Source organism: Pelodiscus sinensis, chromosome 6 (genome assembly GCF_049634645.1).
Source record: "Pelodiscus sinensis isolate JC-2024 chromosome 6, ASM4963464v1, whole genome shotgun sequence".
Taxonomy (NCBI): Eukaryota; Metazoa; Chordata; order Testudines; family Trionychidae; genus Pelodiscus; species Pelodiscus sinensis.
The window spans coordinates 77,828,898-77,856,459 of record NC_134716.1 but is presented as its reverse complement, the minus strand read 5'-3'; the positions used below and the strand labels follow the sequence as shown (position 1 = coordinate 77,856,459).

Here is a 27,562-nt window from a genome sequence, read left to right as displayed (position 1 = left end):
ATAAGGAGTGTAGGCGTCTAACTCAAGCTATCTGAATCATAATGATTTTCTTAGGTATCACAACTCCAATCTCCTTTTGTGCATCTTCGGCACTTTAAAAAAATTTACCTCAGCTTGAATGACACCAGCTTTAAAAAATCTATGGAGGTTGGAATACTCTTATTTTTTGCTTTGCTACAATTTTTGTGCAATATGTTACATTAGAAATGAGTCTGAGCTGTAAAGTTAATATTAGCAAAGGCAGTGGAGTTTGGGTTTCTTTTTATTACTAGAATAGTGTATAAGATGGTGCATATAAAAACAAAATAAGACAGCCATAATAAAGAAAGTGAGAGGATTTATACACTTCTCCTTTCTTTTCATATAACTAGTTAATTGCTGGCAATTATTTTTTTTTACTCTCTTCATAATTCTTCATGGTATTAAAATCTGAGGCTCCCAAATAGGTCTTAAAGTGAAAATCAAAAGCAAACCCCAACTGCATTTACCACACTAATAGTTTATCCATTCTCCCATTCTTTCTGGTGGAAAGAGGGAAGCTTTCCAGGACAGAAAATGGAGCTAGGCCCCCAAATGCCATTAAAATCAGCTCTAGTGCCCTAGCTCTGTACCACTTTCTAAATGGCTAACTAATGCTTCAGCAACCATAGCTGACTTTAGCAGATCACACCAGCACTAGAACTAAGGTCAAATAAATCTAAAAAAGGAATCAAATGTCCTGCCACTTCCTATCTCATGTTACATTGATCTTTCAGACCTGCTTTTGAGCTTATCTGTGGAGTGTGGAATAGATAAATATGTTCAAAACTTAGCAAAATGTGTTTGCTTGTTTTTTTTTTAAATATTGGAGCTAATTGTATAGCTTAGTAACAGAGCTGGTAAAATGAATGTAAAAATGTTTTGCGAAAAAAGTGAATATTTTGTGATTTCCTCCTATTTCTTTGACTAGTTCTCACTATGTGAGATTTTATTCAAGTTTGTTAATATTCTGAGCGTGTTGGGAGAGAGTGGTACTTCATTACACTAACAGAATCTAGCTTCTGCTTCAGATCATGTAATAGGACAATATATGAAAGATGAGGCAAAAGCCTTTGGATATTTGTACAGCATTCTGTCTGAAGAAACAAAACCATGTCAGCCAATCAACTTCAGCCTGTTTTCAGACAAGGACAACTGCCACAAGGGAAAAAATGCATGCAGTGGTGTTGTAGCTGCATTAGTCCCAGGATATTAGAGAGAAAAAGTAGGTAAGGTAATAGCATTTATTGGAAAAAATTGGCAAAGACCCAATGTCACATACAGCCTCAAGTGTGAACCCCGGGTTGCCCTCTATCAAGGAATAAAATGTCTAAATTAAAAATTTCAGACTTTTTATCAAATAAAGAACCCTTGACTCCTCACAGCAGATTTTTAAAGAAACAAAACTGTGTTCTGTATGAATTAACTCTCAAGTTTAAACTTTTCTCTTTCCCTCTGTGAACCTGGTGAGCTAACCAGTACAATTTTACAATTTTCCTATCAGAACAAACATCCAGGAAAAACACGCAGTAAACAAATATATTTTAACCTTTCTTACACCTATAACAGCAGTCTGATACATCGTAGCACTTCATTTTATCTGAGTGATCATTGTATGATATTTGAGTGCATCTACACAACTGCACTAACTCAAAATAAGCTACACAATTTGAGCTATGCAAATTGCATAGCTTATTTTGAGCTTATTTTGATATAGTCTATTTTGAAATTTGGTGCTGTTTATATAGTGCTAAATTTCAAAATAGGCTGCTATTCCGACAAGTCCCTTAATCCTCATGAAACAAAGATTACCAGGATAGCGGAATAGCAAGCCCATGATTTTGATTGCATTTTAAAATAATGGGAGTGCTATTAAGATCTGGAAAATGCTATTTCAGGATACCAGATGTATCTTAAAATAGAGCTGCTGTCTAGACATACTCTTAATGTTATGGTACTGCCTAACTATTACGGTGACAGGCATAGTAGGAATAGCTTGAAAAAATGATATATGTAAATGAGTAAGGACACAGTTGTTCCCAATACTTTATTTGCTCTCTCTGGCATTGTTCCATAGCTATCGTCTGGTCCAAAATGGGGAGGAGGCCGTTGTCTTCACTCAGAGTTAATTCAAGTTATAATGTAATGGGTTGCCCCTAACTAGAGCAGCCCATGAGTTTTATCCACTACACAAACCCTTAAGTACAGTTGAAATCAAGCTGATTTCAACTTGAAATGGCAATTTCATCAGGAGGTGTTGGTGACAGGTTGAGTCAGCACAACTTGACAGTTGCTTAACACCCTTACCCTGCATGACTTGACAGTTATTTCTTTGTATGCCATTCTCACTTAAGTCCTCTCAGGTTACCTTAGATTAACTCCAGTGCAGATAACCCGAGTTGACTATTTAGTGGGGACAAAGTGTACTTTGATTGGGCTATTGAAATATAGAGAATTAATAATGACAACAAGGTGTCTCCATCTTCCAGTTGGTACAAAACGAGCTGCTAACATCATCTTTCTGGCCTATAAATTGGAACACATCAACTTCTTGAATACTTTCACTGTGTCCCTTTTTTCTCAGTTTTAAACCTTTTGCTATTGAGTTCAAAAACCTCCCTGACTTAGCCTTTCCTCACATGTCCAGTCCAGTTTATTATAATGCAGCCATATCTACTTTTGTATACCAACATTTGTTTACTTTTCACACAAATAAATCATGCCTTTTCATTTTGTCTCTTGTACATGGAAGTTCCTTCTTGATGTGCTTCAAAAGGCTAACTTCTCATTTTACATTTTTCTAGGAATTCTTGTTTGTCGTAAGTGGCCCCAGTATCACTCAAATTTAACCTGAATTCCCCCTCCACCCTCACACCCTCATCACAACAGGGCCAAATTTGAGTGAACAGTACCTCAATCCTGTGAGCCAGGTTGTAATGCCAAGGGTGAGGAGTCCAACTCCATGGGACAGAGGTCACTGCTGCAGGATGAATTTGGGGAGGCCTTGCTCTCTAAACTCCTCTTTTTGGACCTCTCAACATCAAGACAAAATTAGGTTCTTGGTGGATGGAGTGGGGTGGGAGTGTTGCTGCAGATTGTCAGTATTACTTTTGATGCTGGGTGGCCTTGGGAAAAAGGGACAAAATGCAAATGATGGTTGACTTTGTAAAAAGTTTGGTAACCACAACTTTAATACCACAGAGGAGTAGCCATGTTAGTCTGTAACTTGAAAAATGGGTAGTCCTGTAGCATCTTAGACACTAACAAACATATAGGATCATGAGCTTACACATACAAGCTCATGATCCTATATATTCGATAATCTCTAAGGTGTCACAGGACAACTCGTTGTTTCTACTTCAATATCAGCATAGAGAGTACGCTTATTAAGTTTTCAGATGATACCAAGTTGGGAGGGGTTGCAACTGCTTTGTAGGACAGGGTTATAATTAAAAATGACCTGGACAAATTGGAGAAATGGTCTGAGGTAACCAGGATGAAGTTTAATAAGGACAAATGCAGAGTGCTCCACTTAAAAAGGAACAATCTGTTTCACACATACAGAATGGGAAGTGACTGTCTAGAAAAGAATATAGAAGAAAGGGATCTAGGGGTTATAGTGGACCACAAACTAAATATGAGTCAATAGTGTGACGCTGTTGCAAAAAAAGTAAATGTGATTCTAGGATGCATTAACAGGTGTGCTGTGAGCAAGACATGAGAAGTCATTCTTCCGCTCTACTCTGCACAGGTTAGGCCTCAGTTGGAGTATTGTGTCCAGTTCTGGGCACCGCATTTCAAGAAAGCTGTGGAGAAACTGGAGAAGGTCCAGAGAAGAACAACAAGAATGATTAAAGGTCTAGAGAACATGACCTATGAAGGAAGGCTGAAAGAATTGGGTTTGTTTAGTTTAGAAAAGAGAAGACTGAGGGGGGGACATGATAGCCATTTTCAGGTATCTGAAAGGGTGTCATAAGGAGGAGGGGGAAAATTTGTTCATCTTGGCCTCTGAGGATAGAACAAGAAGCAATGGGCTTAAACTGCAGCAAGGGAGGTTTAGGTTGGACATTAGGAAAAAGTTCCTAACTGTCAGGGGGGTTAAACACTGGAATAAATTGCCTAGGGAGGTTGTGGACTCTCCATCTCTAGAGATATTTAAGAGTAGGTTAGATAAATGTCTATCAGGGATGGTCTAGAAAGTACTGGGTCCTGCCATGAGGGCAGGGGACTAGACTGGATGACCTCTCAAGGTCCCTTCCAGTCCTAATATTCTATGATTCTATGTTATGTCGACATTAGATTGAAAATTCTCTGGGAAGGGAAACTTTTTGTCTTACCTTTAGAGTGAGATGCCTAGCAAATTTTAGGTTCTGCGAAAATAATAAAAAAGAACACTTACTTACAAAAATATTGAAATTTAAAACCACGGAAGAAAGAAAGCTGAGAGGTTTAATGCCTGTTTTGCCATAATCTTTACTATAAAGGGACCAGATGCTTAACATAATTATATTAACAACATGGAGGAAGAAACACAATCCAGGAAGGAAAAGAAGAGGTTAAAAATATCGACATAAGTTAGATGTATTCAAGTGGACAGGTCCTGAAAAATTAATTGTACAATTCATAAAAAAAGTAAATTAAGAAAATCTCAGAATTATTAGCAATGATCTTTTAAAACTTAGGAGATAAGTGAAGTTCTAGAGTAGTAGAGAAGTCCATAGTCTCCATCTTTAAAAAGGAAAACAAAGATTTATACATACATAGGGATTTATTTACCCATCAGCTTAACATAAGAATGGCCATACTGGGTCAGCCTAAAGGTCTGTCTAGCCCAGTATCCTGTCTGCTGACAGTGGTCAATGCCAGATGCTCCAGAACAGGGAACACACAGGTAATTATTACGTGGTCCCTCTCCTGTTGTCCATTTCCAGACAAACAAAGGCTAGGATACCATTCCTATCTATCCTGGCTAATAGCCATTGATGGACCTAACCTCCATGAATCTATCTAGCTTTTTTTTGAACCCTGTTAAAGTTCTAGTCTTCATAAAATCCTCAAGCAAGGAGTTCCATAGGTTGACTATGTGCTGAATGAAGAAAAACTCCTGTTTGTTTGTTTTAAATCTGCTGCTTTTTAATTTTAATACATGCAAAGATACTGGAACAAATTATTAAACAATTAATTTGTAAGCATCTTGAGTATAATTGAGTCACAAGTAATAGTATGGAATTGTCAAGAACAAATTATGCCACACCAATCTTTTTTTGGGCAGGCTTATTGGCGTAGTGGATGGAGAAAATAGTAGATGTGATATATCTTGACTAAAAGTAAGCCTCTAGCATTCTCAGAAGTAAACAAGGGAAATGTGATCTAAGTGGAATTTTATTGGCTGAGAGCAAAACTGATTGCCAAATCATACAAAAATAGTTATGCTATCAAATTGGCAGGGCATATCTACTGTGATCCCAAAGAGGTCGGTCCTGGGTCCAGTACTAGTTGATATTTTCATTGATGACAGTGTGGAGATTTTATGCTTATAAACTAGCAGGTGACAGGTACTGTGGGCATTTAGGAGGACAGGATTAGAAGTCAAAATAACCTTGAAAATCTGGAGAATTGGTCTGACATCAACAAGGTACAAGTCAATAAAGAAAAGTGCTACACTTAGGAATGAAAAAAAATCAAATGCACAATGAAAACATGGAGAATAACAGGCTACACAGTAGCAGTGCTGAAAAGGAGCTGATGATTATATTGGATTAACTAATTGAATATGAGTCAACAAGATGAATCTCAGATCCAGGTAGGGAAAATTCTGCTTTGGCAAATTCCGAATATTGGTGATGCCTGTAAGCATTTTACTGAAGAAAAGATTTAATTTCACTTCTCTTTTCAGACATTACAATTGTTTTAAGTATTGCTGCTCATATATGATGATATTCTATCTTGCCCATGGGTGCACAATGTGGAGAAAGTATGCCAAGGTGTCTTTCCACCTACATAAAGGCTAGAAAGAACTGCAGTCCTTATTTGTCATCTTTCTCCAATTCCTAGCCTATTGTGTATAGTCTTTTTATCTCCTTACCCTTCTTCCTATCATTTTATTATTTGCTATCTTTCTTTTCTGGGTATGACTATACTGCAGAGTTTTTTCAGAAAAACAGGTGTTTTTCTGAAAAAAACTTCACTTGCATCCACACTGCAATCGCGTTCTTTCAAAAAAAAAAAAAAAAAAAAAAGAGGGGCTTTTCTGACATTGGTAAACCTTTTTCTATGAGGAAGAAGCCTTTTTCCAAAAGAGCTCTTACGGAAAAAGGCACGTATAGGCAGGGAAGAGGGAGTTCTTTCGAAAAAAGAGTAAAAGGGGAAAAAGCACAGGTGCCCTGGTGGCCACTCCATCCATAGTAATCACAGCTTAAATGTGAGATAGCATCCACACTGAATGAACGCTATCTTTTGAAAAAGCAGATCACTTTTTCAATGCGCTTCTGCTGTGTAGATGCTTTCTTTCGGAAGAAGTTGTGTCAGAAGATTGCTTCCGGAAAAGCCTCTTCTGAAAGAAGTCTGCCGTCCAGATATAGCCTCTGTCTCTGCACCCATGACTTCTATTTTTCACTCAGACCTTTCCCCCAGACAAATATTTTAGTGGCAGTAAAGACTTTGCACGTGAAGCTTTGGGCACTGAGATCCAAATTCATCCTATATCATCCCCAATTTTCAAATCTGTTTATTTCAAAATGTGAATCTTGTCTGCAGTACCAATTCTATTAACAGATGTTGAAAAAATGAAGTGTTCCAGACCTAAGTAATTTGTTTGATTTTTTTTTTGCAGTACTTTTTCCTACTTGCATATGTCAAAACAATTCAGAACAGCATGATATCCAAACTGATAGTAATTCATGAGAGAAAGAGCTTAAGCAGTAAATGTAATTAACCAAGCAAGTAAAAAGAAAAGACACACACACAATTAGAATGTATTCACTAGAAGAGGAATTACTATTAAAAAGCTGTAAGGGCTTCAAAATGAAAACTTATTTCTAATTCCTCCTATATCCTTTTCTTCCTCTCTTCTTTCTAAATACTCTATTTCTATCTTGTGTTGATAAACAACCATGGTTGTGGGCCTATGGCAGTAGTTGTTGTTTTTAGTTTACAATATAAATTACAGGTTGTAAATTTTAAGGATCCTGTTGGGGAGGGGTGACTCAAAGAATTACCATCACAGTAGCACTTACCACAATATCATTATGGTAGTAATCCAGTAACCTCAGCATGGTGCTAACAATAGTCAGTTTAGTACAACCACAGTTTAGTACAACTCTGTAACAGTGTTCCTTTTCAGGGGACTCTAGTTGAAGGTATTCCTCTAGGTGTTAAATACTTGAATAATCAGGAATCTAGGAAGAGTGAGCTCAAGAGAGAAATTTAAACCTGGTCGTTAAGGCATGAACATAACTTCAAGTCCCTGTTCCACATCAAGTAGAGGGAGGAATTGAGCCCACTATTCCACATCCTCATTGAGTGTCCTCACCATAGGACTAAAAGTTAAAAAAAACAAAGTTCTCTTAGGAGTCTAGCTCATTTTAATTTTTTGGGGAGGGGAGGAGGGGGGAAGAGCAGAAAATTTTCAAGGAATCAGTATCAAATTTGCAAATGGTTTTGGGGTGATCCAAGCTGCACTTTGTGTTGACTACACCTTGTCCAGAAATTATCACGACTAGTACTTTGGATAGACCCATGAGATAGGCTGGTGTAAGATATACTCCTACTAATAACTACACTATAAGGGTATGTCTACACTACCCCGCTAGTTCGAACTATCGGGGTAATGTAGGCATACCGCACTTGAAAATGAAGCCCGGGATTTGAATTTCCCGGGCTTCATTTGCATAAGCGGGGAGCTGCCATTTTTAAAACCCCGCTGGTTCGAACCCCATGCAGCGGGGCTACACGGGGCACGAACTAGGTAGTTCGAACTAGGAAGCCTAGTTCAAACTACCTAGTTCATGCCCCGTGTAGCCGTGCTGCATGGGGTTCGAACCAGCAGGGTTTTAAAAATGGCAGCTCCCCGCTTATGCAAATGAAGCCCGGGAAATTCAAATCCCGGGCTTCATTTGCAAGTGCGGTATGCCTACATTACCCTCCTAGTTCGAACTAGGAGGGTAGTGTAGACATACCCGAAGTGATAAGTAGATCACTGGAAGAAAAATCAAAATTAGCCACTGTAGTTGTGAAGAAAAGCTCAAAAATGTGACCCAGCTAGACCCAATACAGAGTTTTTGGTTTAAATTTACAAAGGAGGGAGTTGGGCAGCAGCTACAAGAGCCAGAGAGAAAGCCACCATAATATATCAGGTCCAGCTTGATTATTGACAATAGAGACTTGTATGTGTCACTGAGCCCTGAAGGATTGTATTCTGATTGATGGGGAGCACTAGTTTTTTGTCTTCCCTCCTTGGGACAGTCTTCACCTCTAAGTGTCAATAAAATTAGTGTCCTTCCACTACAAGTATCATGTCTTCCTTTGGGAGGAAAGGTTTTGGGGTTTTTTTTGGTTGGTTGGAGGTTTTTTGTACTTACCATTGTGTATAAATGACCCTGTTTGGTGATTAAGCAGATTTTGCAATCTGCTCATATCTGCTTAATTTTTATTATTTATTTGGATTATTGTATCATCTAAGAGCTATAATCATAGGTCAGTACTCCATTGGGCTAGGTGTTGTACAAGCATAGAATAATAGCAGATGATGGTTCATGACCCAATAAACTAACAATTTATCAGACAAGACTCAACTGATAGATACAGACACAAGGGGAAGTAGAATAAGACAATATTGATCAGTGTGACAGGTAGTGGTCTCAGCATACCCACATCTTAACCACTGTTAAAAATTTTTTGTAGGCCTCACAGTAAAGGCAAGGTTTGAGGAGGGGATTTGAAGGTGGATAATGAGAGAGATTTTGACAGGGAACACCTCCCAATCACGTGGAGCAGTACAGGAAAAAGGATCTATGTATCTGTCCATTCTTGTGTTGAAGATGACAATTGTAGATAAATTCTTCATCTTTAGTAGTAATGTAAATACATGAAATACCAATTAAACTATTTTTGTCCGCAGAACAAATTAATACGCATTGATGATTAATTCTTTTTCCTATTTTCACAGATTATTTTAATTTTAAAATATTTTGATAATTAATATACAAATAGAAATTATTAAAACAGAGAAATGAAAAAAATGAGTTATGATCTTATCCACATTGGACAGATTTACAAGCTCACTAGCTTCAAACTAAGTGGATTGAAGGGAACTATGGTTGCCAACAGATATCCTTTAGGAAAAGACATTTTATATATAGATAGAGACACACTTCATTGTGAACATCATTCAGTCAGGTACTTAAAAGCATGCAAAGTGGCCCATGAAAATAAGATTCCATTAACCTGATACAGAAGTGCATGTGGATAATTTTTTTCCACAGAGATTTAGTTAGGTTTGCATTTATTATTTATAGAATTCTCATTTAGGTAAAATTTCATGGCATTGTTTTGTTTTGTTTGCAATGTATTCTGAAAAATGCAGTTTTGCATCTGAAAAATGAATTTGTTACGTTACATGGGGCATTTTGCAAATTTACATGTAAAAGGGAAATATGAATTTATGAAAAAATTGTCCTTACTGTTCTGTCAGTGGCTGACTGAAAGTCAAGTGAAGTGTACAATTAATTTAATGAAACCTTTTTACTGAAAAATGAAGACATTTAACCTTCACAAAAACAAGACCTTTGTCTATGACTTCAAGACCTCTAAAAGCTCATTTTTAGTTTCCTATTTTTTTTGTTTTATAATGCAATAATAATTTAATAATACTGTAAAACTTAATAGTAGGGCTAACAATTGCAGTTAACTCATACAATTAACTCAAACTTAATCATGATTAAAAATTAATCACAATCACAGTATTAATCTCAATGTTAAATAAGGGAATTTCAGTTGAAATATATTAAATATTGTGGATGTTTTTCTGCTTTTTCAAATACATTAATTTAAATTATAATACAGAATACAAAGTACTCACTTTATAGTATTATTTTTATTACAAACAATTGCAGCATAAAAAATAGGAAACAAAATAAATTATATTTTTTAATTTACCTAATAGAAGTATCACAATGCAATCTCTTCATTGTGAAAGTGCAAATTAACAAATATAAATTATTTTTTGGTTACATAATTTGTACTCAACAGCAAAAAAATTTAAAATGTTAGGGCCTACAATCCACTCAGTTCTACTGTTTGTTCAGACAATCACTAAGACAAACAAATTTGTTTACATTTATGGGAGACAATTCTGCCTGATTCTTCTTTATAATGTCACCTAAAAGTGAGAACAGGCATTCAAATGGCACTGTCATAGCTGGCATCATAAGATCTTTATGTTCCAGATGATCTAAATGTTCATATGCCCGTTTTGTGCTTTGGCGACCATTCCAGGGTCCTTGCTTCCATGCTGATGACGCTTATTAAAAATAATGAATTGATTAAATTTTGTCTGACGACCTGGGGAGAATAGTATAACTTTTGCTCTGTTTTACCCATGTTCTGACCTATATTTCATGTTATAGCAGTCTTCGATGTTGACCAACCACTTGTTTTTTGTTTTAAGAATAGTTTTACTGTAGATTTGATAAAACAAAAAGGAAGTACCAAATGAAATTTCTAGAAATAGCTACAGTACTCAATGAAAGACGGATGGAGCATGCTTTCAAAAGTCTTAGAAGAGCAGCATTCTGATGCATAAACTACAGTGCCCGAACCACCAATAAAGAAATCAACCTTCTGCTTGCTGGTGGCATCAGATTCAGATGATGAAAGTGAACATGCATCTATATGTATTGTTTTAGAGGATCATTATCAAACACCTCCCATGATCAGCATGAAAGTATGTCCTCTGGAAAAGTGGTTGAAGCATGAAAGGATGTATGAATCTCTAGTGCATCCGGCACATAAATATCCTGTGATGCTGGCTACAACTGTGTCACATTGAATGCCTGCTCTCATTTTCAGGTGACAGTGGCTGGCTAAACAAGAAATAGGATTGAATGGACTAGTAGGCTCTAAAGTTTTACATGATTTCATTTTTGTATTTTTGATTGGAGTTATATTGGCACATCATTCTATATTTGTATGTTCAACTTTCATGATAAGTGTATGAAGAGAACTGAAAAATATTTCTTTGATTATTTGTAATAGAATAAATAGAAAGGGATCACTATGTACTTTGTATTCTGTGTTGTAATATTATCAATAGTTAAATAAATTATATTATTTTATTGTTTAATAGTGTGATTAATCACACTGTTTTTAGTCACTTAACAGCCCTTCTTACTATATTACCTTTACCTATAGATGTCTAACCAGTTTACAAATACAGTAAGCATTATCAGCATGTTATACATAGAGAAATTTGGTCAAAGCAAAGGATAGGAAGATTTAGCTTGTGTAAAGTGTAAATGTCTGGTCATGGGCAGAAGGAATTGAACTTGCAACTTTAGAGATTAAAGTCATGGGCTTGTACAGCATGAACTAAAAGCCAAGTGACTCTCAGATAAGGCTACAGAGAAGACTTCACTCTCATATGCCACTGATCTCCACACCTCTGGATTACACAAGAATGGCCTTTTTTTTGCATAATTTCTCCAAATTATGTTCAGCTCCATTATTACACCACCATGATTTTTGAATTTGGAGACTACACAGCTACCTTTTGACTTCAGTATGTAATGACCACTACCTATGAAGTTAATCCCATCCCCAGAGCCAACATTTTTCAAATACCTCAATCTTTATGTGCCAAACATTAGATATCTTAGATGGCCACCTAATTTGGGAGATATGTCAACAAAAATTGAGCCAAAGTGACTTGCCCAAAGACACACACAAATTAATGGAAGAATCACCCTGGTTTCCTGTTAACAGTATAATACTCAGTCCTGAATCTTGCTGCCAGTCAGGTTTTTATTTTCCTATGATCAGGAGTTGTCATATCATAAGTATTCAAAAGGAAAATGATCAATTACAGTCCTACACTTTCATGCATTTGAGGATCTAAGATGAAAAACATCTTTTTAGCACCAAACTAATAAATTTGTTTATGAAATGTGACAGGAGCAGTTCTGTGAAAGAAAACTTCTACATTACTTCATGTCAGTGATCAAAGATATTGGAGCATTTGTTTTAATCTTGGTTATTTCAGAAATTCAGCAGCTGCTTTGATATTAAATGCCATATGTAATCAGAGACAACATAGCATATATTTATCTCTGAACTCCAAGCTCCATCTAATTATCTAACAATCCATTTTATACAGTAAAAAGAAGGTTATTTCTATGCTATAAAGGATTCTACTGGTGCTGCCAACAAAACAAAAACAAACAAACAATACATTCAATCCAATTGCAATTTCACAGTTTCTGTGTGTGTGGTAAAAATGATGAGACCTTGAATAAAATCTGTATGTCCTTTTTCCTGAGGAATCATTTATCTGAATAAATAAAATAACTCTTACTTTTGTAAGGTTGGGTGTTTGTCTTTGCGCAAATGATGCTACAGCATACAAAAATTAATTCTGTTCATGAGAGATTGCTAACAGCTGACAAATTTTGCACTAAAAATAAAAATCTGTCACTGCAGGTTTCTCTGGCTCTAGCAGTCTTTCAGAAAGTGCACTTTCTGTAATAATATTGAAAAAGAATTACTGCTTGAACTTTCACTTTTATTCTGTGAATATTTCCTATTTATTTTATACCTCTCCTACAGTACTTGGCTCCTTATGTAGTGGAGGCACTATTAGTATGCAACTGCAGCTTTACTTGCAGTACGGCTCTGCCACTGCCAACTAATGACTGTGTCATAATCGGCCAACTCCCCACTGTAAATGATTTGTTCACAGCTGCAGTTGGAACAACGATAGAATAATTGTTTTGTCTAGGCCTTTGAGATGCAGATGCTTACATCTAACTTAAACTGCTAAAGTTGCTCCTAAATTACTTGACTCAAGATGCATCCATGATAGACACGTAAATGGAAGATGTAGAGCAGCAGCTGTCTGTGAGGAGCTCAGACCTCCCGCGGATAGGGGCTGCTGCAGTGAAGCAGCCTTTGCCCATTGTGGGCCTCAGCCTCAGACAGCTGCAGACAGAGGCTGCCTCATGGCCGTCTCCCCTGCTCTCTCCTTCCCCCCACCCCCGTCCCGATTCCTCTGCAGTGGCACCACAGAGCCGGTGCTGGGGGGAACTGGCTTTAAAGCCAAACCCTGCTAGCACCAGCTCCTGCATCCGCCCCCCCCCCCCAGCCCCTTTGCTGCCTCTGCTACAGAGGCAGCAAGGGGAGAATGCAAGTAGTTGAAAAGATTAGTTGATAAGCTTAGGCTATTGGTTAATCATCTAGCTGACTACTCATTGACATCCTTTAATTGGGGAGGAAGAGAGAAAGGGGCAGGGGAGCATGATTTCACCTATGTCTAACCAGGTCTGAAGTCCCTACTCTGACTTGATCTGAAGCTGCTGCAGCAAGTCACTCCGGCTCTTCAACCCATAAATGGACCATCCACACCTCTCTCATTTAACATGTAGTGAAGTCAATAAATATATGTAAAGTGGAAGCTTTTCTAAAGAGGCTATCGAAGTTGCATCCTTTAGCCAATGCAAAATTCTAAGCTTGTCAGAACAAACACAATGGCTACGTCTACACTGGCACCCTTTTCTGGACATGCTTAAAACGGAACAGTTTTCCGTTATAAGTATTTCCGGAAAAAGCGTGTCTACATTGGCAGGATGCTTTTCCGGAAAAGCACTTTTTCTGGAAAAGCGTCTGTGCCAATGTAGACGTGCTTTTCTGCAAAAAAGCCCCGATCGTCATTATCGCGATCGGGCTTTTTTGCGGAAAACACTACTGTGCTGTCTACACTGGCTCTTTTCCGGAACAGTTTTCCAGAAAAGGACTTTTGCCCGAACGGGAGCAGCATAGTTTTTCCAGAAAAACACTGATAATTTTACATTAGATCGTCAGTGCTTTTCCGGAAATTCAAGGGGCCAGTGTAGACAGCTGGCAAGTTATTCCGGAAAAGCAGCTGATTTTCCGGAATAAGTAGCTGGTGTAGACACAGCCAATAATGAAACATACAACTGAATGGTTATCATGCAGTTATCATCTTCCAGTACATAAATGGTGCTGAGAGTGATGAAACCACACATGCAAAAAGGATATATCATCCTATTTTGAAGGTGTATTTCCAGCATATATTTGAAAATTTGGCCCGAAGAAGACCTACTCTTCTTTTCCCCTTTATTGTAAAAGCAGTTGTTCTTTGAAAGGGTTTACCTCTTTGTCTATGCATGGGTTTTATTCATGGTTTGAATGATTTTGGAATAATTAGTAACATCCCCTTTCAGTTTCTGCATGAAAAGAATTTTTGTTAAATTACTAAGTTTCCTTTTGGAGAGACATGTATTCGCTTCCTTTCATTAGCTAAACTCATCCATAGTAAATGTTACTGTAATGTCATGTTTGTACATAAAAGTGATAAATTGCATCTTGCAATAGCATTTGGAACTTTATTGTTCTCTGTGCTACCTTGCTCTGGTAAACTCATCATTTTTTAGTAGAGATTTGTAACTTAATGTTTTATATACCAGTGACACTACGGACTCTCAGTAGGGCCCTTCTTTGGGTTTATCACATATTTGCTTCCATTTTAATTGTTTTATACACTTGATTTTCCAGATGTGATCTTCTGTTCTTATTTATTGACTAGTTTCACGAGACCTATCCTATGCTATTGCTTACCCAATATACTATAAAAAATGATTTTATACTGCTAATAGCAGGTTTTCAAGGAGAAATTTGGCAAAACAAACATGTATATAATGCAAAAGATAATCAAGTATTTTTTCTCTTTTAAAGTAATAAACAGAATCTGTGACAAATTATTAAATCTCCTTAATTGTTTAACAAGCATAATCTCCTTACAATAGTCAAGAGCCTGGATTGTCAATAATTTGTAAACCTTTTAGTGAATAACGTATTAGCAACCTCAGTTTGAGATTTTCAATATTTTCTGGCTGTTCTCTTTGGAATCCAGTTTTCAAAAATACTCATATTTAGTAGGAAAATTAATAATTTTGTTGATTTATCTGAACTGTTGAAGTATGCACTTGAAAAACTTCACTGTGTCTGAAGCAGTTTTTAACGCTGACGTAGATAATGCCCACTGTTCTTTTAATATGAATAACCTAACTATTTGAAATGTGTAGAAAGGAGAATCGTGGGCAAGATTCTCATTTACACAAAGGTCATTTGACATCACCATAGTTGTATACAGGAGCCTCAAGATGGGGGTAAATATATTTTATGCCAGAGCAACATAAACTGACCTTGGGGTACATGAAAACTAGAGCCATTATATCTATTACAGCAGAACAGATAATACTAGCCTATGATTTATTATTCAAAAACAATTGATTTGCAACTGACAGTGGCAGTCTGGAGTTTCTTGTTTATAAGCAGCTCTCGTTGTGCTGTCCATGGGCTGCAGATAACAGGCCAGCTCAGCCCACTTCTTCAAGAAGGTTGCTTTAGTGCTCTGTAGCCACTGCTCTTTATCTCAAACCTGCATGACAATGAGATCCCACCAATCAGTGCTAGTTTCCCCAGCTCAAAGCAATAGTCAGCTTCTCCGTGAATGCCAAAAGCACTGCTAAGTTGCTACTGTCCAAATCATGAAGAATGTCAGGTACTCGTGAGTCTCTCTCTGCCAATAACTTCACAATTAACTATGCAGCTATGCATGATGTCCTCATCTGTCTTAACAGAGCATAGGAGAGACATGTGGGATCCATCCTTTCTCATTGCAGTTGCTGGAGTTCACGACAAAAAATAGCATTGGAAAAATGGCACAAAAGGAAACTGGAAACCACAGGAAGGCTAGGACACAAAATAATGCCTGTTTCACATAGTGCGAAGATGCATTGTGCTCTGTTCTGCATTCCCACAACTCCTAGCTACAGAAGGTGTCACCAGGCACTGCGGGATACATATCCACAGTGCATTGTTCATGCTGTTGATGACTGTGTCCCCAATGTGGACATGTGTTGACAGAGAAAACAAGTGCAAATGTACTCTGGTGACTATGCTTTTGTTGTTGTTTTTTTCATACCATATTTCATATTAGTTTCATTGACAAAACTTTGTAGTGCTAATAGGCCCTTAGTTGCATAAGCAGGTTCATATTTTTGGGTGGGGAGACAAGTAAAAAAAATTCTGAAATTTGTATGGAAATTTTCAAGGGCATGAAGATCTGTTTTTATAAAGGAATATGCTTTAACTACTACATAACTTTCCTAAGAAGTTTCTTCAATATACAATATTCAATATACAGTACAGCAACCTTTGTAAGGATTGCATTAGCATATTACCAAGTGTCAATTTTACAACTGTTTTTCATATAAATGTAGATCAGTTTCTTTAACAAAATTTTAATTCACATAAACATAAAACTCTCTGAACATACCGTTATATTCTCCATTTTAGCAGAAGAATAGAAGTTCATAAGAGGGAGAGGGGGAACGCTCTGAAATGGTCAGGTCCTCAAACGATCATACTTGACCTGTTACATATTTTAGCTCCTTGTTTAACTGAACATGGAGATAAAACACTGTCTAGCTACTTATAAACGGCTGTTAAAGTGAAACATTTTAGAGAGTTTAAAAGAAAACAGGGGTGCTGACAGCCTCTGTGGCCCCTGGGCAAGTTGGGGAGGGGGCTGGCTCCATGCTCATGGAAGCGGTGGGGCCTCATGGAAAGGAGGGGGTCAGGGGCAGCCAGTGTGAAGTGTGCCATACCCCGCTTCCCATCGTGCATGGAGTGTGTGATGCAGCATAACACTCTGGCTGTGATTTAAAAAGATCGGTGCTTCAGCCACCACTGCTGCCGCAGTGGCTGGGAGTCGCAGGACCTTTTGAAGCACTGGGCCCCAGGTCAATTGCTTCCTTTTGCAACCCAGTCAGTGGGCCTGAAAGAAAAGTTAACATACTGTAGTACAATCATATAACACTTGCTAGCTGTACAGAACAAATGGATCTTCTCTCCATTACTCTAATGTAACAAAGAGTAACTGAGCAGAACTGGGACCGGACTGTAACTTAAACCATTGCTTATAGCTCCACTCAGATTGATCCACAAATTCAGACAACTTCAACCAATCTCCTCCAGGTTGCATTTAACTGAACTTAACAAAGAGACTCCAATAAAGCTGCTATCCCAGGACAATTGATGATTTCTGTTTATTGTATGGAGTTCCACAGTTGAAGAAGAAATCAATGGAAACACAGAGAGCTTGAGTAGTTGCAAGTGTCCATTTTATTGCATAACACAGAACTAATTGGAACCAGCCCAAACCGGCTGGGCTGACCCCTAGTGACCTAACTCAGTTACTATAACAACAAGATCTATATTTACAACCCAGTACACAACGTATTTCTCCCTCCTTAATAAAAAACTCCCTTTAATAAAACAAACACTAACTATGAAATGAGGGTAGACGGCCTCAAGTTCCTAGCTAAGCCCAGGGATTATTTTGCCCCATCTGTAAGTTAACTTCAACTAAAGGTCCACCCGTTTGAGGAGGCCTTCTTTCTCTAGGTGGATTACGGAGGACTTCTGGCGTTCTTGCACCCGAAGGTGTTATGAGTGTGGGCCTGACAATGGGTTGGGAACTTGCAGTACAAACAGGATCAGCTTGCTTAGGGAGGGGAGTTATGTTTGCCACAGGCAGTGATGGAGGAGGAGAGTCAGGAACAGGTGATTCTTGATGCAGTAGCTCACCAGCAGAGGGGAGAATGGGCAACTCAACTGGAGAAGTGTCTTGGGGCAGGTGTAACCGGGCAATAACTGATCAACATGCCACCACCAGATGAGATCCTCTGCATTTCTGACAGTATAGGAAACAGGTCCCGTTTAAGCAATAATAGTGGCAGGGACCCATTTAGCTCCAGGAGCATGGTTCCGAGCAAAAACTGGCTCTCCAGGATTAAAGGTTCGGTCCTTTGCTCTAGATGCACACTTGATGACTTGACCTTGGTGTTGACGTTGCACAATTTGTTGTGGTTCAGAAGGTTTCAGCAAATCAAAGCAAGTACGCAGCTGACATCCCATCATTTGAAAAGCCGGGGACATTTTGATTGTAGCATGAGGAGTGTTTCTGTAAGATAGTAAGAAGGTGTCCAGATGTTTTTCATGAGTGAATGTCCTCTAGCCAATTTCAAAGCTTGTTTCATTGTCTGCAAAAACCTTTTAGCCAATCCATTTGTGATTGTGTGGTATGGTGCTGACATGATGTGATGGATCCCATTTGCTTTCATAAAATTTCCAAACACCCGAGATACAAACTGTGGTCCATTGTCACTCAAGAGTTGTTCCGGAAGACCAAATAACAAGATTCCCCATAGTTTTTGGATAGTACTCTCAGCAGTAGTAGAAGACGTTATAGAGACTTCTGGACATTTGGAATGAGCATCTACCACCACCAAGAACATGCTACCTTCAAATGGGCCAGCAAAATCAATGTGAAGACGTTGCCACAGTTTTTCAGGCCAGTTCCATGGGTGTAGAAGTGCCAACTGAGGTGCCTTCCTCACACTTTGGCATGAAATACAAGCTCTCACCTTCTCTTCAATGGCACTGTCCAAGCTAGGCCACCAAAAATAGCTTTGTGACATTTCTTTCATGCACACCATTCCACAGTGACCCAAATGCAGCTGTTCTAACATCTGTTGTCTCAGTATTTTTGGAATCATGACATGCATTCCCTACAAAAAGCACCCAGGATGGATTGATAGCTCCGTCCTCCTGGATATGTAGGAGACAAAGTTGGGTGAGACCTGAGAGTTCCGTAGAGATGTTCCATGCATCACCAGAAACATAACCTGGGACAGTACTGTGTCAACACGAGTTTCTCTCTTAACTTGCGCAGCAGTGATGGGTATCTTCTCTACCTGTTCAAAGTAGAAGATTTCCTTCTGGCCAAGACAACCTAAAGAGACCATTTGCATTGCCATGCAGAGTGGATTTCCAATATCTAATTTCATATGTGTGTCCCGAAAACCACAATGCCCACCGCTGCATACGACTAGCAGCCAATGGTAAAATACCTGTGTGCAGACCAAAAATTGACATCAGAGGTCGATGGTCAGTGAGAAGTGTAAACTTCTGTCCAAACAGGTACTGGTGAAACTTCAGGAGCCCGAAAATGATTCCCATTGCTTCACGCTCAATTTGTCCATAGTTAGTCTCAGCCTTGCTTAAGGTGTGTGAAGCAAAAGCAATTGGCTTCTCTTCTTTCAAAGGCATAATGTGTGACAAGACTGCTCCCACTCCATACGGGGAGGCATCACAGGCTAACTGTAAGGGTAAGGATGAATCAAAATGCATCAGGACCTCCAACTTTAGCAATGTACATTTAGCTTTGTTAAATGCAACATCACAGGCTTCAGTCCACTTCCAGACCTTGTTCTGACCAAGGAGCTCATGAAGTGGTTTTAACAGTGTGGCTAACTAACTGTGAACTAAACTTTCCATAATAGTTCACTAGTCCTAGAAACGAGCAAAGTTGACTAACATTTTGAGGGCATGGAGCCTCCGCAACAGTCTTAACTTTTGAAGAGGACTTACGAAGGCAAGTAGCATCAATGATGTGTCCCAAATATTCAGAGGGCTGAAATAATTCACACTTGTTTTTGTGGACTTCTAGGCCATACTCTTCCAGTCTTTGTAGGGTAGCCTCTAAGCTCCTAAGGTGATCCTCCCCATCCCTGCTCATGACCAGAATGTTGTCAAGATAGCGCTGGACTCCTGGCAATCCACCCAAGATCTGGTCCATAGCCCTTTGGAACAAAGCTGGGGCAGAAGTTATTCCGAAAGGTAAGTGACAGTAACGATAAAGCCCTTTATGTGTCACAATAGTCAACAGCTCTTGGGATTTCTTATCAACGTTCATCTGTAAATATGCTTGACTCAGATTAATCTTACTGAACTTTTGTCCCCCAGCCAGGATCGCAAAGAGGTCATCGATGCGGGGACGGGGGTATTGCTCTGCACACAACACTGGATTAATAGTGACCTTAAAATCCCCACAAATTCGAATAGAACTGTCTTTCTTCACTATTGGAACTATTGGAGTTGCCCATGGACTATGGGTAACTGGTATTAGGACTCTATTTTTGACTAGGCGCTCCAAGTCCACTTCAACTTTTGGCTTGATGGCATATGGCACAATCCTGGCCTTCAGGTATTTTGGCTGGCTGCCAGGTTTAATGTTCAGTTTCACAGTGATTCCCCTCATACTTCCCAGATCCTCTCCAAAAACAGCAGCAGCTGTGTCTAGACTGGCCAGTTTTTCCAGAAAATCAGCCGCTTTTCCGGAAAAACTTGCCAGCTGTCTACACTGGCTGCTTGAATTTCCGCAAAAGCACTGACTTCCTACTGTAAGAAATCAGTGCTTCTTGCGGAAATACTATTCTGCTCCCGTTCAGGCAAAAGTTCCTTTTGAGCAAAGCTTTTGTGCAAAAGGGCCAGTGTAGACAGCTTAGATTTGTTTTCTGTAAAAAAGCCCCGATTGCGAAAATGGCGATCGGGGCTTTTTTGCAGAAAAGTGCTTTTGTGGAAAAGCGTCCGTGCCAATCTAGACACTCTATTCCGAAAATGCTTTTAACGGAAAACCTTTCCGTTAAAAGCATTTCCGGAAAATCATGCCAATCTAGACGCAGCCCAGCATGTTTCTTGAATGTATCGCTCAGACCTGTTTTTTCTTTAGTCATCTGGTGTACTTATGCCCAATTCATCAGGATCTTCCTAAGCCATGATCTACCCATTAAGGCTGGATAATGGCCTTTCACCACAAACAGTGGCAATTCAACTGTCTGTCCATTTAGTTCCACCTTAACATCAATAGTGCCCAATAGGGGTACTGCTTCTCCCGTATATGTCTTCAGAATGATCATTGTTGCCTTAAGTGGAAGATGCTTTAGTTTTTCCTTATACATCGTGTCTCAGACCAATGAAACTGCTGCACCGGTGTCCACTTCCATGCTTACAGTTTGCCATCCAACAATGCGGTAACCTAGTATTCATGGGAGTCCCCTTTCAAAGACAAAACATAGCAGGGCATTTCATCTTCAGAAAGGGTGTTGCCTTGATCATCAGGCATCTGTTCAACAGTATGCAGATTTTCCTTTTTGTCCTGCCAGACAACAGGCCTTTTTTTCTTTTGTTTGCAGGCACACTCAATGTGTCCTTTATTTCCACACTGTCGACACACTAGGTCCTTACACCAGCATTCTGGTGCACAGTGACCCAGCTTACCACAGTGGTAACATTCCTGGCTCCCCACTGTTTGGTGGATAGGTTCTTGGGACACTTTATGCACCCTAAGGGGTGCACTGAGATATTGTGCCTCCCGTGTGGCAGTTCCATGGAGACCGCACTATCAATGGCCTTCTGTAGGCTGAGCTGAGCTTCTGTTAACAGACACCTCCATATAGCTTCACTGTGCAGGCCACACACTATCCAGTCACATATGGCATCATTTAATATCTCCTTAAATTCACAGTGTTCAGCAAACTTTTTCAAATTTGCTACAAATTGTACAATTGTTTCACTTTCTTTTTGGTCTCTGTTATAGAACCTATACCTTTCTTCAATTACCAGTTGGTTTTGGAGCACAATGTGGCCCCAAGATTTCCACAGTGTCACTGTAAGATTTAGTCTCTGACTTAACAGGTAGCAGCAAACTCCATAGCAGAGAATAGGTCTTAGCCCCTACAACTGTTAAAAATATTGGCACCTTCTTCTCTTCCTTAATGTCATTTACAATAACAAAAAGTTCAAAACGCTCAGTATATACCTGCCATGGCTATATAATCTCCTTAAAAGGTCCCAGTGACCCTGTAAGTGTAGCCATAGCTGCTGCAACTCCCTTATTTCTTTTCTTTTTTCCTTTTTTTTTTCAACCTCTGGGCTCCACTGATCTTAGTTTCAGTTTGCACTGTCAGTTATTACCCCCACCTTCCAGAACAGCAAGGTTTGTTTTCTTACATTGACTTCTACTTCTTCTGTTGCTGGAGGCAGTACAGGTATCTCATCCTTGTCGCCACTTGTTATATCGTGTGGAGTTCCACAGTTGAAGAAGAAATCAGTGGAAACACAAAGAGCTTGAGTAGTTGCAAGTGTCCATTTTATTGCATAACACAGAACTAACTGGAATCAGCCCAAACCAGCCGGGCTGACCCCTAGAGACCTAACTCAGTTAGTATAACAACAAGATCTACAACCCAATACACAACGATTTCTATTTCCACTGGTGAAAACTGTTTTCCCCCTGCAATGTAGAAAGTGAAAATCTATTTGAGTGGATCATTGGAAAGTAACTTATTCTGCAAATGTACATTCAGAAGTTTGTCTTCCTTTTACAATGATACATTTTTTTACCACGTCCAGCTATTTGTACAGAAGAATTACTTCCCAGCAATAGCCTGTTGTTCTTTGACGTGACCTTTTGTCCCACTTATATTCCAAACTTGTTGACCTGCTTTCCCCTGCCCACGTAACTTTCCTAAGATGGTTCTTCAGTATACAGTACAGCATTCTTACCTAGCCCTGCATTATACCCAGAACTTGCTGCTGTCTGAAGGGTACTTTAAGCTGAGCCACTTGTCTATTGTGGGCTTATGTTAAGAGATTAGGCCATCTGGAAGAGGGCAAATCAGAGTAGTCCAGCAGCTCTTCTCCTAACATTTCTACAGATGAGTCCCTAGAAACGGTAAATAATATTCAGCATTAGGAAAAAAGACTCAACAAGGCCTGGACAAATAGCTGTGGTTATTACAAGCCTGAATTTAATTATAACCCATTATACTATTTAATAGGCTAGCCCAGAGAAGCCCATAATGTTGGAGCTGGTTGCAAGAGTGCTAGTGTCTGAACAAGTAACTGCTAGGCTTGTTTCTGCCAAGTATGCTGCTATCTCTTTACCCCCTGCTTCTTACTTGTTCCTGTTACCATTCCTTGCTCTTTGTTCCTGTCTACTTGTCCTGGCTCTGCTACTGCCTCCATTCTGCCACCATTGGTGTGACTTCTGAGGGCATGTTTACACTCACTGCGCTGGAGATTGACATTCTGGTGTTTGATTTAGTGTCTTCAATATAGACCCATAAATCTAGACATAAATATAGACCCAATATAAACATTTCCAGCCAGCACTTGTACTCTTCGCAGTTGCGAAGAGTGCAGGAAGCCGACTGGAACATTTCCTCCCTTAAGCTTCCTACTGTGTGAACACTGCCAAGCTCGGCTTAAGATAAGCTGACTCCTGCTATGTATCCTACAGAGTTGAAGCTGACAACTAAGTAAAACCACACAATTACAGGCCCTGACAGTAACTTAGCACTGAACTTACAGTAATAGAAGTTGAGGCATCCTCTTGCTTTATTAATAAGGCAGCAGGTGAGTAACGGTGTACAGTACTTTAATGTAACCTTCTCTTCCTTCTGTTAAGCAGCAGGCTTTACTTTTAAATAATGTCTATTTCAGATTAGTCTAAATATAATTGTCTTCTACATAAGAATCTATTTGAATTTATTACATAGAAGCTTAGTCACCTGTTATGCAAAAGGTGCCAGTATTGAGTTTCATCATCTCTTTCTTAGAAGTCCTTTGATCGATTTAGAGCACCTTTATTTTGCTTATATTGGAAAGTTCAACTTCTAGTTCTGCAATAATGAAGTAACATTACTTACACATTTCCACTCTGGATTTCTTACATGAGTTAGTATAGATACATTCATGCCCTTTCCAGATCAATATTCCCTATCAATGATTTATTTCTGGATTTCTTTTATACTTCCATTTTCATTCTCTAAATAATATCCTTTTACTCTCCTTTGTTGTCAAACAAATTCTCCCAGATTGGGTTGTTGATTTGGATGATAACTTTTGCTTTGAATATAAGCAGAGGCTACAATGTCGTCTGTCAATAAGCCTGTGTTATTATTTTAATTACAGTTATGAAGTGATCAAGATATTGCAAAAGGCCAAGAAATGTGGAAATTGCCACTACAAATTCAGAGCATTATAAAAACACTTTTATTGAAAAAAAAATGATGAGTCTAAATCAATCACAATTTTTGGACCACCTTAATTATTATTTGTATGGTGATTATGCATGTGAAATAGTTAAACTTTTAAACTGTTGTTTAAAGGTATTGAAAATCAACATGAAAGGAAAATGTGTTTGTGTGTATTTAACAAATAAACATTAAAATGCTACTCTGTTGGCAAATTCTGCTAAATATATGCATAATTAAATCACCAACTTATTCCTTAACTCAACTCCTAGTTGAAAACAATTCATTCTACTGAAAATCTGAATGCTGATATAAATTTGTATTGATTTTTTCCTGAAAGGGTGAAGATATTACTGGAGGGAAAGAGAAAGGAAGAGACTGATGACTTCATGTCATGCATTCAGAAACAGTTGGAATTCAGTTGTTACTTTATCGATCCCTGAAAGCTGAACAAGCTAATGTGCTTAAGGTAAAATCCTCCAAAGCAGACGAGCCATAATCAATGTGAATTGGATGTTTCTTTTGTTGGGTGGCAAAACCAAAAAGGCCCTGCAGAAGAAACCTAGAAGAAAAGAAGCATTGAGGTGAACTCTGTGACATAAGGCTTTTAGGCAACTCTCCTATCATGTGGGATAGGAGGTAAGAACCAGGCACTAGTGTATCTGATCAAAGGAACCTGCAGACCAAATGTCAGTGACTGATCCACATAGCAAAAGGTTAAGCCCAATAAAACTTTCTCAATGACAATTGATCATTGGTAAGTAGGTTCAAAGACAACTGAACTGGACCTTTCACAACCAGCACAGTGACCTCAGGGTAGCAGAGGTTCTATTTTCTACAGATGTAACAGTATGAAAAGAAGTCAAGTTTTGTCATCCTACAGCTAATAATACAGAATGCAGCAGTGAGACTCTTAACTTGGTTAATTATAGCAGTCCCCTCCACCACTTCTATCCTTAGGCATTTATAACTTTTCCATGAAAAACCTTTTAGCTTTTCCATGATAAACCTCTTATCTTCATTATTAGCATTTGAAGCTATCTGCTGTGGAAACAAATCTTGAAGATTGAATCTGAAATAAATGTGAAATGACTACCAAAATGCGTTCAGGTACACTACAAGCAACTCAACCAGCACTATACATATCCATATCCTAGCCATAAAACATTACTTTTCCTTCCAATTATGTTTCTGACAGGAGTCCAAAACAAATCAGCTTGGAGCACTGTATGGAGTAACTATTGCTTAACCAGGGGTGCATGAAGATAAACATGTGGACCATGTCTTAGCTCTTAGGCTCCTAAACTAACTACTCATCTGTGGCACATTTCATATAAGGATTTTGTAGAAGTGCTTGAGGTAAACCAAAATAGAGCTAATTCCCTCTAAATGTTTGCACTGTATTATCAAGCATATCTCTACATACAGTGCACAGTAGAATTTGACCTAAATTAATTTAAAATGGCTATTTAGTTGCATCTGCACAGAACCATGTCCTTTCAGGCTTTTTTCTGAAAAATGACTATAAAAATATTACCAGAGGTTTCCATGTTTTTGCCTCAAAGGTTTCTAGATAAAATAACCTCAGTTTTTTTTTAAAAAACTGCTTTGTTTGCAAACTCAGATTTTTAGAGTCAAGCTCATGCAAAACTATTACTGGCTCTGCTACCCAAATTTCTTTTTTCTGCAAACTATATTGATTCCTGTGTATGAAAGTCTGTGTGATTGAAACTTAGTAAGCAATTTTCTTGATGGTGTACAACATGCAATAAAATCTGCAGTTCACTCAATTTTAGCTGTGTTGGCTCAGAAGAGGTACAAGGAATAGAAAGGAGAAAACATTTGTGTGGAGTTTAAAGGTCGTTTATGGCCTACAAAGTGTTAGATAGTTTGGGACCAGCCCGCCTTAGAGAATGACTTTTTCCTCATGCCAGACTGCTACAGCTGCAGTCATCAGGACACCTGAGCTGGATTCCCCTCCTTCTAAAATAGGAGTGATTGGCAGCAAGTTCTCTGTGAAGGCTCCCAGATGCCACAATAGCTGGAATTTGATGGCATGATGCGAAATCTCTTCAAGAGGACTTCAGGAGAGTGAAAATGTGATGTTTTCCATAACAAGGAAGGCAGTTTTTTCTATATATGTCTGCAGGCTGAGTTCCTATTAAAATGGTGATTTTAATACTGGTGGGATTTTTGTTAACATGTTGTTATTTAGGGTGGTAGGACAGTCAGGGTGCGTCTACAAAGCAGGGCTTAACACAAAATAAGCTATGCACATTGAGCTACGTCAATTGCACAGCTTATTTCAAAATAGGGAGCATCTACACAGCACTAATTTTGAAATAGAGCACTATTCCTCTGACTTACCTTACTCATACAATGAAGATTACAGGAGTTGGAGTAAGAAGTCCCCCAACGTGACAGTATTTTGACAGTGAACGTAGTTTAGACGCGGCTTTTTCCTAATTTTTTGAGGAAGAGCAGCTTTTCAACAAAGAGGGGAGGGTGGTTCGCTGAAAAAGCTGTGTCTAAACTACTTTTACTTTCGAAAGCTCAGCTTTAGAAAGTGCAATTGGAAGAAGATATGCAAAATCCGAAGGAATTTGCATATCCTCTTTCGACTGTTCCACGTAGTCTAGATGAGCCCTAGTTCTTAACCTGCCTTTATTTAAAAGCTTTCAATTGCCAGAAGAGCTAGAGCAATGCAGAATATATTCCAGGAAGCTGGACATTAGAGAAGTACCATCAGAACCCTGTAATAATTCTTCACCATATGTGACGGGCCCCTCCCGCCTGCCCTCTTAAGTCCAAGGCCTTCTGGCCTGAGTCCAAAGCACAGTCCACATCCAGCCCTTTTTGGCAAGGCCGAGGCCCTCCGGCCTTAGTCCATAACACAGTTAAAGTTGGCCCTTTAAGACAAGGCCAAGGCCTTCCAGCCTGAGTCCATAACACCATTTAAAGCTGGCCCTTTAAGACAAGGCCAAGGCCCTCTAGCCTGAGTCCATAACACAGTTCAGGGTTGTAGCGGGGACTCACCCCAGGTACCCGGGCTCACCCTACTCCACAGGGTCCCGGCCCAGAGCCCTGTGAGTGATTGGGTAGCATGTCATTCCCTCAGCGGGGCAATCTGGCTGAAATGCGTTGAGGTTCTCTGGGTGGGAGAGGAGGCTCCCGTTCTTGCCCTGGGCCACTTCCTACCTGGTTCCCTGGGGTTCCTTCCCCTGTACTCGCCCAGCTTGCTGCAACCTCCGGGCCGGCATCTCCTCGGCAGGCAGTCCCTGGATCGCACCAGCTCGCAGGGACCTGAAGGCATGGGGCCCGAGGTAACTACCTTGCCCTAAGACAGGGCCTGGTGAAGGTATATTGTT

General features: G+C 39.1%; 1 long non-coding RNA gene across 1 annotated transcript in view; it reads left to right on the top strand.

Moving 5' to 3' along the window:
- LOC142829757 (uncharacterized) overlaps positions 1-26,365 on the top strand; it is a 34,798-nt gene extending 8,433 nt beyond the window's left edge. Inside the window, exons 2-3 of the long non-coding RNA XR_012904499.1 lie at positions 19,826-19,995; positions 24,535-26,365. This is a non-coding gene — a long non-coding RNA (uncharacterized LOC142829757). The remainder of the gene's footprint in view (positions 1-19,825; positions 19,996-24,534) is intronic.
- Positions 26,366-27,562: the final 1,197 nt, after the last annotated feature.